Genomic DNA, 13,233 nt, shown 5'->3' on the forward strand with positions numbered 1-13,233 from the left:
TAGGGTTTGCAACAAACACGATATAGACCACGGTCAAAAACTGTGTCCTTCTACACCCGCCAACTCATTCAAACAACCCACCACCTGTTACCTGTAAGTAAAGGTGAATCACCAAAAAGGGCGAGGCTTAGACACCCAATCTGTGGCCAACACTAAGCACCCTGTGACACAGGCTACACCAAACATCACATCAGAGTCTAGATCGCGATACTTACAATATTCCAAAATAACAGAAATTACCAAACAATATAAATATCACAAATAAATCATAAACAGCAGAAATGGCTCCAACATCCCGGCCCCTAATTGTCCATAATATCCAATTGACAATTATACAATAATAAACATGGAGCATTTCGCAATTCTTAAATGTTAAGAGTCCACACATTTTGCATAATAAAGTCCAATGAAAAATTATTAATTCTTCTTCGAAAAAAGGCTTTCAAAATCCAAAAATAATGTTCATTTCCTGTAAAGTGCAAAGAAAAGATTAATTAAATGTCGGCGTCTACGTAAGGGTCAGTCAGAGTCAAATCAACTCAGGCCTCCAGGAGAAGGCATAGTTTAGTTATGGGCCTCTCCAAGATGTTGCTCTTTGTTTTGACCTTCACTCGTCTGACATGTCCTCTGCTGTCCGGGATTGTCTCTCCCCATAGGCCATGAATTGCGTGGTGATGTTTCATCCACAATCAGGACCAGGTCATCTGGCTTGAGATTCTTTCTGGCTACGTTCCACTTCTGTCTTTCCTGCATGAGAGAGAGGTACTCTTTGACAAAGCGTTTCCAGAACAGATCAGCAATGTACTGCACCTGTCTCCATCTCCGTCTGGAATAGCAGTCATCCTTCCACTTTATCCCTCTTGCTGACAAGCGCTGCTGGATCGTGTCATTATTCAAAAGAGCAAGTGACTCTCAGCTCACGTTCTGCTCCTACAAAGTTTGTGCCATTGTCGGAGAACATTTCTTTTACCTGACCCCTTCTGCACATGAATCTTCGGAGAGCACAGATACAAGAGTCAGTGTCCAAAGAATGTGCCAGCTCTAGATGGACGGCTCTACTGACAAGGCAGGTGAATATGACGCCGTACCTTTTCACCACACTCCGGCCCCTCTTTGCTTCTATTGGGCCAAAGTAATCAACGCCCACGTAGGTGAAGGGAGGGTGGTCCGGCTGTGTGCGGCTGAGAGGCAAGTCAGACATTTTCTGCACACTAGGGGGAGTGTGCCAACGTCTGCAGAATATGCAGTTTTTCATGATTGTTCTGGCGGCAGAATTGGCTTTTATGACCCAGTATTTCTGGTGAAGTTTTGAAAGCATCTGGTTTCTGCCACCATGGTCTACCGAAATATGGATGTGATGGAGGAGCAGTCTGGTCAGATGGCTGTCTTTGGGTAGAATGGCAGGATGCTTGAACTCTTCCGGCATTGCCATCCTACTCAGTCTTCCGCCTACTCTCAGTACTCCATCACAGAGGTAAGGGTCAAGTTTGAAAAGCTTGCTGCTAGCTTTAACAGTAATCTTTCCTGCTTCCAGTGCTGAGATCTCCTCCCGGAAGTGTAGTTGTTGAACACAGCACAAGAGAGTCTCTTCAGCACGTGCAAGATCTTCAACAGACAGATGTTCCGGTGTCTGTATCTTTGGATCTTTTCCAGATACCTCAGACTGTTGGTGAGCGAGTGCTGCGGCCTTTCTCTGTCTGCTCAAATGCATGAGCAGATCCCTGAATTGCAGGAGCCTTGCTGTTGCTCTTTTGAGGCGATCCCATGAAGAGAAGTGCTGTATGAATTCAATGACCGGATCTCGTGTTTCTGTTGCAGCTGTGCCAAAGACTGCAACAGTCTTTTTGATCTCCGGGTCATCAGCAGCAAGAGAGATGGAATTCTCTGGGTATTTGGGCCAGGTTTCCTCTGGCTGTTTCAGAAAGGCTGGACCATGTAGCCATTGTTCAGACTTCAGAAATGTTTCAGCCGTCAGGCCCCGAGAGGCGTCATCCGCCGGGTTGAGGACACTGCTCACGTATCGCCACTGAGACTTCTCTGACAGATCCCTGATGGTGGATACTCTGTTCGCCACATATGTCTGAAAGCGGATGGTGTCGCTGAAGATGTATTTCATGACAGTGGTGCTGTCAGTCCAGTAGACTGGTGGCTGAAGAGAGTATTCAAGCTCCTTTTCCAGCATTCTGTTAATTCGAACGGCCAGGACTGCGGCTGCTAGTTCCAGTCTGGGAATGGTGATCGGTTTCAGCGGGGCTACTCTTCCTTTGCCAATCACAAAGGCAATGTGAATGAGACCTCTGGTGTTGGTGAGTCTCAAGTAGCTCGCTGTGCCATATCCCACCTCACTGGCATCACAGAAATGATGTAGCTGGGCATCAGAAACTTCTCCGAAGTCCTGTGGCCGGTAACATCTTCTGATGTTATGGGTTGTCAACTGGCTCAGACCACCGATCCATGTCTCCCATCTCTTGGCAACGGCGGGCGGAATCTCTGGGCGGAGTCCCATCCATAGCTTCCTCTGCAGAGTTCTTGCATTATCCTCTATGCTGGAAGGACCATAGGTGCAAGAAATCCAAGAGGATCGAAAACAGAGTTGGCCACTGAGAGAATGCCCCACCGTGTGTAAGGCTGTTGTTTTAGAGAGAGATTAAAGCCAAAGGTGTCTGATGCAACGTTCCACTGCACACCAAGAGCGCGCTCTAATGGTAGCTCACTCTTCTCCAGGTTGACATCTGCAATTTCCTTCAAAGCTCGGTCTTCTTCTGGGATTGAGGCTAACACATATCTGCTGTTGCTCACCCACTTAGTTAGTTTAAAGCCTCCTGTTGCACATGCCGCTCTGAGTTCACTGACCATACGTATGGCTTGTCAGTCAGAGGTAACGGATTTAAGACAGTCGTCGACATAAAAGTTGTTTCTAATGGTATTTAGAACGTCTCTGTGCACCTGGCCCTCATTATCAATGGCAGTTCTCTTCAAAGCGTAGTTGGCGCAGCTTGGTGAGGAGACAGCGCCAAAAAGATGTACTACCATTCTGTACTCAACTAGGGGTTGGTCGACATTGCCGTGAGGCCACCATAGGAACCTCAAGAAGTCAGCATCATTTTCAGGGACTCGGACTTGATGAAACATCCCCTCAATATCTGCCATAATGGCCACTGGTTCCTGTCTAAATCTGAGTATGCCGCCCAGGAGTGTGTTTGTCAGATCAGGTCCTTGCAGTAACTGATGATTGAGTGAGGTGCCCTGAAATGATGCAGCGCAGTCGAATACTACACGGATTTTGTTTTTCTTCTTATGGTATACTCCATGGTGGGGTATGTACCACACCCTACCATCGCTTCTTGACAGTTGGTCATCTGGTACCTGCTCAGCATGGCCTTTGTCAAACATTGCATTCATGAACTTATTGTAGTCTGAACGAAATGACTCATTCTTCATGAGCTTCCTCCGCAGCGCCATGGCTCTGAGCTCTGCTACAGTCTTGTTGTTTGGCATGGTCAAGTTCTCATCCCGGAAGGGCAGTCGCATCATATAATGGCCATCTTTCTTCACAGTTGACTCATCAGCAATTTTCAAGAATTTCTTGTCTTCAAAAGACAGTTCAGGTTGCTCCTCACAAGCCCTTTCCGGGAAGTCCAGGTTGTACTGCTTGACCAGCAGTTCCTCTAATCTTGCCACAGAGATTCTGTTGGAAGAGACACACGGTCGGCCACGTTCATCAGTAAGTGCACCACCACTCAATGGTCCGTTGATGATCCATCCTAAGTGGGTCTTGACAGCATAAGGCCCGTCTCCTTGGCTGTGAATGATTCTCCAAGGCTCCAGTGCCCATGGGGCATTGGCACCGATAAGCAGACCTATATCTGCTTTAATGGCTGCAAGTTGAACGTCTTTTAAGTATGGCCACTTCTGCAAGTCCTTCTGTGCAACAATGTTCTCATGGCTCACTGGGATTCTGGATTGCGTGAATACTTCAGGTAAGTGCATAAAGTCTGTTCCATCAATGCTGCTCACCTCTAATCCATTCACATGGTAAGTATTCACAACTCTTTCTTGTCCCATTGTTCGTAGTAGGATTTCAGTTCTTCTGCCCTCAACATGCAGATCTTCCATCAGCTTCTCTGTGCAGAAACATGCATTGCTCCCAGGATCGAGGAATGCGTAGGTTTGTATGAATTGGTTGCTTTTCACACTCCACACATACCTTCACAGGCACAATGGCAAGCTTACAGTCAGACTTACCGGCCCCAGTATGCTTCGTAGCCAATGCAACAGCAACTGAATTACTTCTGGTTTTGGTGATGGTGGACTGCTCCACTTGGCCACTATGGCTAGTGTGGCCCCGATATGCAGAAGGCCTTTGGATTGAGGCTTGTTGTACATGGATATGCAGAATTGTCGGGTGTTTTTACTGAAATGTTTGGCAGGTCAGATGTTTCTTGCATGCGCTACTTGTGTGACCTTTAATAAGACAAGCAAAGTACATTCCATTTTCTTTTAAGAACTGAACCTTTTCTGTATGTTGCTTTGCTGCAATCTTGTGGCAGGATTCCATAAAGTGGTTTCCTTTGCAGAAGATGCATGGCTTTGTGAACGCCACTCTTGAGAGGTTCTCTGGTTCCCTCCTCGCTCAACGGTGCATGAGTTACTACTGGAGTGATTGTGGTAGCAAAACCTTTCCTGCTCACAGTCCTCCTCTGTTCAGGTGTTTTTATGCTTCTAGCAGGTGACTGTTGGAGAGAGCCGAACACTGGGTCCAACAACATTCTTGACTGCCTTTCAACAAATTCCACAACATGATAAAATCTTGCTCTTCTCTGCGTGTCTTCCTGTATGTTCCATGCTTTGACTCTCCATCTTTCCTGTAGCTTGAATGGTAATTTTGACAGGATCAGCTTTAATTTGGATGGGGTGTCAAGCTCAGACATCTCCGACAAGTCTCTGGCTATGTTACAACAGCTTCGTAAATACAGGGCATAGCTGTGCAGCTCTTTTCCGTCCTCAGCTCTAATGACATTCCATGCCAGGGCCTTCTCAATGTAGGCATTTGTGAGGCGATACGGATCTCCAAAGTGAGCATTCAGCAGACGCTTAGCTTCTACTAGGGCTGTCAACGAATATTCGAAGTTCGAATATTCGTTCGAAATGTATCCAAAAACGCGAATTCAAACGTGAAAATTAATATTCGAATGTGAAAAAACACTCCCGCGGTACAAGCACCTCTATCTGCTTTGTGAATGAGCCTCTGTCTGTTTGCGATGTCCCTCATAATATTTGAATGTGAAAAAACACTCCCGCGGTACAAGTGTAACAGACTAGTATTGTGAAGAGCGAATGTATTTTATCCCCTCGGGGTTTCCGTACTTGGATATAGGTATTCCAGCTCTCACGCTGTGACTGGGTGACTTCTGATATGTACTAAGTAAACAAGACTATTTTCCCTTCCACGCTTGTGTCATTCTTGTCATATAAATATCTAAGTGCCAACGCTCGGTTACACAAGCGCCTATCTGCTTTGTGAGTGAGCCTCTGTCTGTTCGCGATGTCCCTCATAATATTTGAATGTGAAAAAACACTCCCGCGGTACAAGCGCCTAACTGCTTTGTGAATGAGCCTCTGTCTGTTCGCGATGTCCCTCGTTTTAAAGTAAGGAAATGCCCAGCAGGAAGCCGCCGTCCTATAGATAGGATATATATATATCCCACTAATTTGAACCATGGTTTTGTCGCATTATTGACATATTGACGGCAACTACGTAAAATAGGCAACCAGATATTCGAATAGTTCGAATTCGTGATTTTTTTCCAAACGAACATTCAAATGTCATTTTTGAGCAATTTTGACAGCCGTACCCATAATTTGCATCCATATGTAGACAGCTACGTACAAGCTCTCTTGACTGACCAGATGTGTATTGCTCCAGGAAATAAAGACGGTCGAGGTCACTGTCTGTCTTTCTTTCCACACAATGTTCAAAAGCCTGAATAAATGGACCGTAGCTTAAAAGATCACCATTAAAAACAGGCATTTCTCTTATTGGCAGAGAGGCTTGTCTTTGTTGTTGAATGATTAAATTTGCAAGATAATTCTGTGTGTTTAGTGGACTGTGTGGCAGTCCAGGTTGCAGATCGAGAGGGGGGGGTCACATGTTCATGTTCTATCCGATTACGAATCCTTGCTGGCTGGTCCACATTAACGGTGGTTGAAGTCTGTGCTTGTGCTTCTGTTTGAACCGTTAATCCAGTATTGAGATACATTGCTTTTGGTGCCTCTTTAATCATTCTCTGGAGAGGTGTTTTAGGAACAGCACCCAGTCCTGTGAATTCAGCTGGAGATTTCTCCACATAGCTTTCCAAATATGCATTCATTCCGTCACCTGGAATGTGTGATGTAAAGTCACTAGTGGATTGAAGGTGAACACTTGAATCGTAACTTTCTAAAGCTTTCAATTTGGCATCAGCTGCAGCCATTTTAGTTTGAATATCGATCATCTCCATTCTGGTTTGGAGTAGGGATGTTAAACGACTTGTTTTCTGTGAGTCGACGTGTAGGAGGCATAAATCGAAAAATCGATAGATTTCTTCTCTTTTTTCGGCCCGCGGCTGCAGCAGTTGCAGAGCTCAAAGGATCTGCGCATTCCTTTAAGACAGCGGCCCAGTTGGCCCACCCGTCCTATTTCAAAGGTTGCTATCAGGAGCACACCAATAATGCATTTTTTTTATGAAGTTAAGTTGATATAAAAATGATGATAAACAAAATATCAAAGAGCAGGATTGTGAACCTGTAAATTCCCAATAGGCAAAATGTGTCAGCGTTGTTTTAATTAGGAACGGCAGTTGATGAAGCGCGCCTCCTCTTTGCAACAAAATTGTTTAAGTCGGACATAAAACCATTTAATTTAACAGAGGCTACACCCACTAAATCAGATATTTTCGTTTTCAAGTAAATATTTGTAAACGAAAATTCACGTATGAATCAGTCGTCAAAGCTGTCCAGGCATCAGTGTTGATAGCAACTTTGTCAGCTGAGGACAGGATCTCGCGGAGGGAGGCTGCTGCTTCACGGTACATTTTCTCCAGCCTCACAGTCATCGTTTGGCGACATGGCACTGTGTAGGTTGGCTCGAGAAATGAAATCAGATTGCGTAACCCAGTCCCCTCTACTACGCTCATGGGCAGCATATCTCCGGCTATCATCTTAGCTAGCAACCCGCTGATTCTTTCAGCCCGCCGGCTATCACAGGATCTCACCGTAAAGTTTGCGATGCTGCCTTGCTGGCTGGAAGGCTTGGGATGCCTCCTTGCCAGGTGATTCAACATCACGGTTGTGGACGAATGGTACGCAAACTTCATGAGGCATAATTTACACTGAACTGTTCCGTCATCAATCTTCATGAAACTAGCCCACACCGGACTTTTAAGTGAAGATGCCATTGTCATGAAAGGACAAAGGAAGAGATCGCTCTTGGGAGATGTAGCGGTGTAGCAGAACAGAAGTGACCGTTAGAAAAACAACACAGCTACGTCTCCCATTTGAAAAAAAAGAGAAGGATTTATTGTATTTTGATCATTTGAAAAAAAAGAAAAAAAAAAAGAACGATTCATCGATTTCTATTTTTAGAGTCGTTTAGAGCACGAGTCGAGAATCGACTGTTGAGTCGACACATTCTTCACATCCCTAGTTTGGAGTTGTGCTTGCTCAAGTTCGAGAGCGTGCTTTTGCTGCAGCCCTGCTGCACTGGCCGCAAGGGCTGCTTTCTCCGCAGCTGCTTGTGCGCGCATGGATGAGAGAGAGGAGGAGGAGGCCTTTGATCCAATCCTAGACGCACTGTCTCCGGGAGTAATTTCACTCCGTAGAGCGGTTTCTGTTTGTAAATCCAATCGTTGTGGTTCTACTTTAGAATGTGTCCACTCATCCATATGATTTACGTAGCTTTCAAAGTCATTTCTTTTAGGTTCATACCATTCAGTATGATCCGTCTCCTTCTCTTCCTCGGATATCAAAGCTTGAACGGATGCGTGCGCCTCCTTAAATCCACTCATTGCACATTTTAACGCAGCAATGCTCTCGCTTATTATTTCAACACCTGAATGTCCATCAAAAATAACCTTAGTTTCCTTCATTTTTCTCGTGCATATTCCCAGTTTTGCACGTCGGGACGCAATTAAATCCTTTAGTTGCTTCATTTTTCAATCTACGTCTTTTTCCAGGTTAAAGTTCCACAGTTAGATTTAACTCTGTTTTAGTTATTATTTGTCGCTACTTTCAGCGATCCATTTTCAGCATTTGCAGTCAGTTTGTTAGGACAATATTTACAATCTCCTTCGGAATAGTTGGCTGTGGTTTGAATAAGGTATTTTATTTCTCTGTAACAAACGTTTTACTCACGGACTGCTGTAGGATGCGTCAAACAATCCTTTTAATGCGTTGTCTTTGTATCGGCAATCCAAAATAGGCAAAGTCCTTTGTTTGCGAAAGTTTGTTTCCTTGGCTCAAATCCACAGACTGACACGGAGGCTTGTTGAATGAGTTGGCGGGTGTAGAAGGACACAGTTTTTGACTTATATTGTGGCATCCAACGTGATTTCGCATGGATCCACTTTGACGAGGGTAGATAGATGTTCAGTACGCGAGTTCAGTATTTCGAGTTTCAGCTTTTATTGTACACAACTTAGGGTTTACAACAAACACGATATAGACCACGGTCAAAAACTGTGTCCTTCTACACCCGCCAACTCATTCAAACAACCCACCACCTGTTACCTGTAAGTAAAGGTGAATCACCAAAAAGGGCGGGGCCCAACACTAAGCACCCTGTGACACAGGCTACACCAAACATCACATCAGAGTCTAGATCGCGATACTTACAATATTCCAAAATAACAGAAATTACCAAACAATATAAATATCACAAATAAATCATAAACAGCAGAAATGGCTCCAACATGTGTATTTGTACACGTGAAATAAACTTTTTAAATGCATGTTTATTAGGGCTGTAACGATATGCATATCGAAACCGGAATCACGACACTCAAAACCACAAACCTGTCTTGCGGTGTGAGAAGGCAGAAGCGCGATACGCCCTTTCTAACTCTCCGGTCAAATTGTCGGAAATTGGCCAGATGACGCGACACATGATTTTTTTTATAATTAGTCATAAATGTTCAATTAAATGCATTTTCCCATTAAACCATCAAATGGCAGTTTAACATATAACAGTATTTTACTTAAAAAATATGATTTTGAATGCAAAATTTGTTTTGTGTTTTTATTTGAAGGTGAACATGAAAAATGTCCTGCGGTGTGACAGTAACATTGATGACTCAAATGTAAATATTAATTAAATAAAGCAGAGACCTTTGGAGAAACTAATGAATGCCGTGGCATTATTTTGTATGTATTTACTTAATTAACTTAAGTTTTCAAAATGGTAAAAAGTACAAAAATAATATTTACAGTAAATTTAGTTTTGAAACACAAATGCCGTCCTGCGGTGTGACATAGGATATCAGTTTTTTTGACTGGCAGTTACTTGGACAGCCATAACCCCTTTGGTTAAACTTTTAGTCAAGCCCCCTACCAGGATATCCCCCAGAAGTTTGGATGTGGCAAGAAGGTCAAAGGTGAGTGTTAATCTCTTATCAATTTGATCAATTTCATAGTTTCTGTCAGAACATGAACGTGTCCATTTTTGATAGTCCTGTGGTGTGACGGCTTTAGTTCGAGAAAAAATCGAAATATTTTTAAAAATGAATCATATGTAGGTATAAAACAATGAACTTATTCAGTTACTGTAATGTAAAGTATATGTAAAATATATCTGACGTCATTGTTTGTTGTATGTGGTATGTTAACAGTCACCGATCATTAATCTGTGATTTTTGTCAGTTTTTAGGCATGAGCAAAGAAAGGACAAAGAGGTACCGGGAAAGGTTAGCGCAGGATGAAGCCAAACATAAGGAGATCCTTAGGGAGAGAAGAAAGTAAATACTTTTATAATAGGGAAATTAAGTTGGTTAAACATTCTCTAAGACGTACACTTGTGTAGAAAACATGTAAAAGCTGTCTCTGTTCCATCAACGGATATCAAAAAAGAAAGCTAAAGGAGAAATCCAACCAAGAAACATAACCAGCCTCCCAAAACAAAAGAGAGCAAAGCTTCGTGAGGAATGGAAGAATACAAAGACAAGGAACAGGAAGAAGAAGAAGGATCTGGCAGCCATTTTGGACATTACTCCCCCATCACATGAAGAACATGATGAGTCCTTTAGTCCATTTCATCTTTCTCCTGCTCATCTTACCCCAATTCCAAGTCCCCCCAAAAAGTTTTTTCAATCCAAGTTGACAGCCAAAATGAAGAGGCTTGAAGAGAAAACAAGGAGCTAAAAGCAATACTCGATGGCATGAAAAAAGCCAATAGTAAGATGAGGGTTCAAAAGCATCGCTGGAATAAAGCTAAGAAAGTACGTTAACCTACCATCAGACCTTCGCCGAAAAGAGCCGCGACACAAAAAAAACAGCAAGTCACCAACTTTCTTTCCAGGGATGAAAACAGCAGGCTCTTGGCAGGAAAAAGGGATACTGTAGGCCGGAAAAATAACAAAATGCAGCGGCGGGTTTTAACCAAAACCTTGAGTGAGCTACACTCCAAATACAACCAAGCATCTAGCGTCCCACAGCAAATGTCTTACCGGCAGTTAGCTCGCTACAGGCCCAAGCACATAACAGAGGCCAGGCCAAGAGATAGAAATACCTGTGCATGCTACCAGCATGACAACATGCGCCTGCTGATTGACTCTTTGGTTTTTAAAGGCATGATTTCAACCAAAAGTCTGTCTAATCTTCTTTCTTCCATTACTTGTAACACAGAGGAACAATAATGTATGCACAGGCAGTGCACCAACTGCTGCTTTGATGAGGTGCGTCTCAACACTCACGATCCTGTTGAATTCGCTAAGTGGGAGCAGTGGGAGCGGGTGAAGGTGACTGCAGTGGAAAAGGTGTTCACCAACTGGGCTAAGAAAGGGGTTGAGGGAACGCTGGGAGAGCTGGCCGAGACCTTCCAGCATCATCTGGAGACAATTGCATCCCATCAATTCAATTGGATGCACCAATCAGCCAAAATGAGGGAGTTAAAAGAGAAATTGAAAGAAAATGATTTGGTGTTGCATGTAGATTTCTCTGAAAATTATGGATGCAAACTGAATACCGAAATTCAATCTTTCCACTTTGGTGGAAATATAAACCATTCATACAGTGGTTGCCTACACCAAAACGGCCATTCAGAGTTTTGCAACCGTTTCAAAATCACTGAGGCATGATGAGCGTGCTGTATGGGCTCACTTACAGCCAGTCATTGAAGACCTCCAAATGCAGCACAACACACCGTTTGAGTCACTCCACCTTATCAGTGATGGTCCTGTGACACAGTATCGCAACAAGACAAATTGTTTCTTGTGTCTCACATGGAATTACAGTGAACGGGGCAATGGAAAAGGAGCTCCTAATGGGGTTGGAGCTTGTGTGAAGTGGATGGCAGATCAGGCTGTCCAAAGGGGAGCTGATCTGCAAACTGCAGAGGCCCTCTTTGACTTCTTGTCCAGCAAAGAGGAGATGAAAAACCAAATGAAATGGATAGAGGAAAAGGACATAGAAAAATTTGACAAACTGCTCCCAGCTGTGAAAGGCATACTAGGTACACACCAGATTTACTGTACAGCACCAGGGGAGGTGTTTCATAGAGCAGTAAGTTGCTTCTGCAGCTATCCAAAGGTCTGTGGCTGCTTCAAGGTCACAAAAGTCACAATGACCGCTGACAGTCCAGCTCAAGAGATGACCCCTATCCCGTCCTTAGATGAAGACATTGAAAGTGACCAAGACGTGTTGGAAGTGGGAAAGTTCATCATTGTGAAATATGATGAGAAGCAATGTGGGCCAAGTGCTGAATATTCAGGGAGACGAAATATAGGTAAACTGTATGGTTCAACACGGAAAGAATGCCTTTCAGTGGCCTGACAAAGAGGATAGCATTTACTACTCTCAGAGTGACATAATTGGTACAATTTCAGAGCCTGAGCCCTATGGTCGAGTGAGTTGCCAAATTAACCAAACTGGACTGGCTCATGTTTAACACATAAGTTTGCCATTTCTCCTAAATCATTCAAATAATTAAATCATTTCTACCTCCTATTTTAAATATTGGCTTATTGACAGTTTGTCATTATGGTCTGATCATTTGTTCTGTAAGTGATGCCTCCACAATGTCCAATTTCTCTTGTTGTTACAAAAATATAATACATTTCACGTTAAATGTTCATAGAGTGTCTCATTTCGTCCTGTGGTGTGACGGCACGTCCTGTGGTGTGACATTACTTCAAACACAATTAAATAACGTTTACTATGTTAACTAGCTTTAACAATTATGTTCATTGGAAAACATTGCATAATATAACTATCAAAAGAAAGAAAATCTACATTTTCAAATATCTTTTCTCATTTTACACAATATTTCCACGGGACCGAGTGATAAAAGATTGCACAAGTAAGGAATAGAATCCCAAAACAGCTGTGAAAATCATTCCTCAAGAAAAGTGTCGCGATTTCGGTTACCTTAAAACATACCTGATTTGTATTTGAAATCAATAATATTAAAATATTAGAATTGTATTGTAATGTCATGTCACACCGCAGGACATATTTTGTCTGGAGCTGTGAGAAAAGCTTAATAAATTACATAATGAGTAAAAAATCGGCTAGCCTCTAGCAGTTTCAAAAACTACAGTATTTGAACATTACAAATTCATACAATTCTCAAGAAATTTGGAACTTTGTTTTAAAAAATGCTGTTTCACCCCCATTTATCATCTACCCAATTTGCTAATAAACTGTCTAAATAATAGTCTGCTGACACCGCTCCTCTTATCGATGCCATAAATCTGCGACGCGATGCCCCATCTGTGATGACCGCTCTCCGTGGCTACGGAGGATTGCATTTCTCATTAGCCTACGAAGTCCTCATATGCGATATGAACGACATTTATCCAGAGTTGGACAAATGCGAAAAAATAGCCTGTGTGATCCCTGTCTCTAGTGTTTTGTGTGCTTTGAACGGCAGTTGGTCTGCTTATAGGTCGGAATGAAGCGGCCACCGATTGACAGGATGGGTACTTTATTCTACCGGACTTGTTTGTTTCTTCACTACACACACACACACACACACACACACAC

The 13,233-nt window shown here is 43.1% G+C and overlaps 1 protein-coding gene across 7 annotated transcripts in view; it reads right to left on the reverse strand.

Moving 5' to 3' along the window:
* LOC132460631 (zinc finger protein 431-like) overlaps positions 1 to 13,233 on the reverse strand; it is a 153,890-nt gene that overhangs the window by 32,086 nt on the left and 108,571 nt on the right. The gene's annotated exons all lie outside the window — the stretch shown is intronic.

This window comes from Gadus macrocephalus, chromosome 7, assembly GCF_031168955.1.
Source record: "Gadus macrocephalus chromosome 7, ASM3116895v1".
Taxonomy (NCBI): domain Eukaryota; kingdom Metazoa; phylum Chordata; class Actinopteri; order Gadiformes; family Gadidae; genus Gadus; species Gadus macrocephalus.